At 41.5% G+C, this 4,047-nt stretch overlaps 1 protein-coding gene across 2 annotated transcripts in view; it reads left to right on the top strand.

Annotated features, from left to right (window-relative positions):
- The window catches only part of LOC135095650 (uncharacterized), a 101,636-nt gene extending 100,069 nt beyond the window's left edge, over positions 1-1,567 (top strand). For both annotated transcript variants that reach the window (XM_063996614.1, XM_063996616.1), the window contains one exon: positions 1,427-1,567. The gene's annotated coding sequence lies outside the window, so the exon portion shown is untranslated. The remainder of the gene's footprint in view (positions 1-1,426) is intronic.
- Positions 1,568-4,047: the final 2,480 nt, after the last annotated feature.

Here is a 4,047-nt window from a genome sequence, read left to right as displayed (position 1 = left end):
ACTGAAAGGAAGGTAAGGGTGTGTGTGTGTGTGTGTGTGTGTGTGTGTGTGTGTGTGTGTGTGTGTGTGTGTGTGTGTGTGTGTGTGTGTGTTGGGGAATACATCATCATACATTAATTTTTTTCATCACCCTCCACACCCCCCCATCCTCCATCTCCCCCTCCCCCCTCCCACCACCATTTTTGTTGTTGTTGTTATTGTTGTTGTTGTTGTTGTTGTTGTTGTTGTTGTTGTTGTTGTTGTTGTTATTGTTGTTGTTGTTGTTGTAATATTGGCAATACTAATCAATTATTCTCCTCTTCTTCCTCTTCCTCTTCCTCCTCTTCTTCTTCTTCTTCTTCCTCTTCTTCTTCTTCTTCCTCTTCTTCTTCTTCTTCTTCTTCCTCCTCCTCCTCTTCCCAATTCTTCTTTTTCCTCTCCTTTCCTTCTCTTTCCAACATTATTTTTCTCTTTCCTCGTCCTCCTCCTCCTCCTCCTCCTCCTCCTCCTCCTCCTCCTCCTCCTCCTCTTCACAACTTTCCTCCCTCCCTTCTCCATTATCCCTCTTTTTTATCCTCCTCCTCCTCCTCCTCCTCCTCTTCCTCCTCCTCCTCCTTCGCCAAACTGTCCTTTTTCGCTCCCCCTCTCCTCCTCCTCCTCCTCCTCCTCCTCCTCCTCCTCCTCCAAACAACTTTCCTCTCCTCCTTCCTCCATTATCACCTCTTCTTCCTCTTCTTCCTTCCCTAACCTATCCTCTCCTCCCTCTTTATCACTCCTCCTCCTCCTCCTCCTCCTCCTCCTCCTCCTCCTCTAAAATTGTCCTTGCACTTATATCATTCCTCCTCCTCCTCCTCCTCCTCCTCTTTCTTCATTCTAATTTGTCTCTCTACTCCATTTATTATCCCTCCTCCTCCTCCTCCTCCTCCTCCTCCTCCTCCTCCTCCTCCTCCTCCTCTCCCTCCTCCTCCTCCTCTTTCATATTATTCTTTTACTTCATCATTCCTCTTCTTCTTCCTCTTTCTTCTTATGAATCTAAAACCGTTCTTCTCTCCTCCTCCTCCTCCTCCTCCTCCTCCTCCTCTCTATTTTCTTCTTTTCTTCCTATTCTAAACTGTCTCTCCAAACATTTATTATCTCTCCTCCTCCTCCTCCTCCTCCACTACTATTACTATCTTTACCAACACCTCTCCTCCTCCTCCTCCTCCTCCTCTTCCTCCTCCCCTACCACCCCCAATCTTCTACCCTTCTTTGCACCCCCCACCACACCCCCCCTTACTCCTCTACACCCCACCCTCTGACCACCACCACCACCACCTACCTGTACCCCCCCACACCTGTCTGACCACTTCCCTCGCTTCCCCCTACCACCAACACCACAACCTTCACTTCTAACCCCTTCTGCTTCTAATCCCTTCACCCCCTCCCCCTCTCTCTCTCTCTCCCACAGGTGAGTACACGCTGGGCCCAGGAATATACCTGTTCTTGGGGTACAGCAGGGGGGAGGTGGAGATCCTGGAACCCCACACGTCTACTAATGAGCTGGAGGCCATAAAGGTGCTGGAGTCAGTGCTAATCCGTGATTATGGATTCCAGGTGAGAGGGAGAGGGAGAGAGAGTGAGAGTGAGAGAGAGAGGGAGAGGGAATGGGAGTGTTTTAGATATTCTGTGTGTTTTTATGATTCTATGAGAGAGAGAGAGAGAGAGAGAGAGAGAGAGAGAGAGAGAGAGAGAGAGAGAGAGAGAGAGAGAGAGAAGAAAGGTGTGGGTGTTTGGGAGTGATGAGGAGGGGGGAGGAGAAAAGGGAGGGAGGAAGGGAGAGAGAAAGAGGGAGAAAGTCTGTTTGTAGGTAGAAAGTCAATAGAGAGAGAGAGAGAGAGAGAGAGAGAGAGAGAGAGAGAGAGAGAGAGAGAGAGAGAGAGAGAGAGAGAGAGAGAGAGAGAGAGAGAGAGAATCACATTAACTCCAAACGAAATACAATAGTAACCCACTTAACACACACACACACACACACACACACACACACACACACACACACACACACACACACACACACACACACACACTTCACAGCCCCCAACAGAAAAACGAACCTATTTATTTACCAAGAGAAAACGAATAACTCTACAATTTCTTTAGCTCCCCCTCAAAATCAAAAAATATTCCCGTTTTCTGTTGCCCCCATCTCGTTTTCTTCAGTGCCAGCTTAGAATTTCAACTATTCTCAACAAAAATACGATTAATTTAGAATTTCTTTAGCCTCCCCTGACAGTACTCCGTTTTCTAATGCCCTAATGTCGTTTTCTTTAAGGCAAGACTAGATTTAAACACAGTCCCTGCTAAATAGAGACAACCTTACATTTTCTTTGATAATTTCCCGTTTTCTACTGCCCTTAGAAAACAGTCACATTTTCTTCAGAGCCCCTTAAAAAAAAAACTCCTTACATTCCGTTCTCTAATGCCCCGAATCCCGTTTTCTACAGGGCAAGACTAGAATTAAACAGTCCCTGCTAAATAAACCTTACATTTTCTTTGATAATTTCCCGTTTTCTACTGCCCTTAGAAAACAGTCACATTTTCTTCAGAACCCCTTAAAAAAAACTCCTTACATTCCGTTCTCTAATGCCCCGAATCCCGTTTTCTACTGGGCAAGACTAGATTTAAACAGTCCCTGCTAAATAAACCTTACATTTTCTTTGATAATTTCCCGTTTTCTACTGCCCTTAGAAAAGTCACATTTTCTTCAGATCCCCCTAAAAGAAACTCCTTACATTCCGTTCTCTAATGCCCTGAATCCCGTTTTCTACAGAGCAAGACTAGATTTAAGCACAGTCCCTGATAATTTCCCGTTTTCTACTGCCCTTAGAAAAGTCACATTTTCTTCAGAGTCCCTTAAAAAAAACTCCTTACATTCCGTTCTCTAATGCCCCGAATCCCGTTTTCTACAGAGCAAGACTAGATTTGAGCACAGTCCCTGATAATTTCCCGTTTTCTACTGCCCTTAGAAAACAGTCACATTTTCTTCAGAACCCCCTAAAAAAAACTCCTTACATTCCGTTCTCTAATGCCCCGAATCCCGTTTTCTACAGGGCAAGACTAGATTTAAGCACAGTCCCTGATAATTTCCCGTTTTCTACTGCCCTTAGAAAACAGTCACATTTTCTTTAGAGCCCCCTAAAAAAAAACTTACATTCCGTTCTCTAATGCCCCGAATCCCGTTTTCTTCAGTGTGAGCTGAGGACGAAGCATCACATTGGGGAGAATTTCATCGTGGTTGCTAAGTTACAAATGAACCCTGAAACTTACATTAGCCCTTTCGTGAAGCAGAGGAAAGAAAAGGTGGGTGGTTAATGTTGTTGTTGTTGTTGTTGTTGTTGTTGTTGTTTTATTTTTTTTATTATTATTTTTAATGTTATTTTTGTTGTTATTGTTATTTTTTTTACAATTGTTACTTATTTTGTTATTCTTGTTATTATTTTTTTTCATTTTTCCTGTTTTTCTTTTCTTTTCTTTAATTTAATTGCGACTTGTTTATTATATTATTATTATTATTATTATTATTATTATTATTATTATTATTATTATTATTATTATTTCTTTTGGTTACCTTCTTTAATTTGAGAGAGAGAGAGAGAGAGAGAGAGAGAGAGAGAGAGAGAGAGAGAGAGAGAGAGAGAGAGAGAGAGAGAGAGAGAGAGAGAGTTATCTTTAAAAATTGCTTTAAATTATTATTATTATTATTATTATTATTATTATTATTATTATTATTATCATTATTATTATTATTATTATTACCATTATTATCATGTCTATATATATTCACTGAGTTATTACCACTATTTCTGTTTTTATCAAATTTCTTCAAGTCTCAAATTTATCATATTCTCCCTCCTCGTACTGCTTATCTATTGTCTATTTTTTTCTCTCCCCCATTCCGTCTATCTATCTGTCTCTTCCTGTCTGTCTGTCTGTCTGTCTGGCCATTCTGTCGAGGTAAGAAAATTATTAACTATATATATTTCTTCTTTTATCTCAATCTCTCCTTCTATCTAGATTTAAAATTACTAATAA

The sequence above is a fragment of the Scylla paramamosain genome, unplaced genomic scaffold (assembly GCF_035594125.1).
Source record: "Scylla paramamosain isolate STU-SP2022 unplaced genomic scaffold, ASM3559412v1 Contig1, whole genome shotgun sequence".
NCBI classification, from domain to species: domain Eukaryota; kingdom Metazoa; phylum Arthropoda; class Malacostraca; order Decapoda; family Portunidae; genus Scylla; species Scylla paramamosain.
Note: the sequence above shows the minus strand (reverse complement) of the source record. Positions and strands in the feature narration are given on the sequence as shown.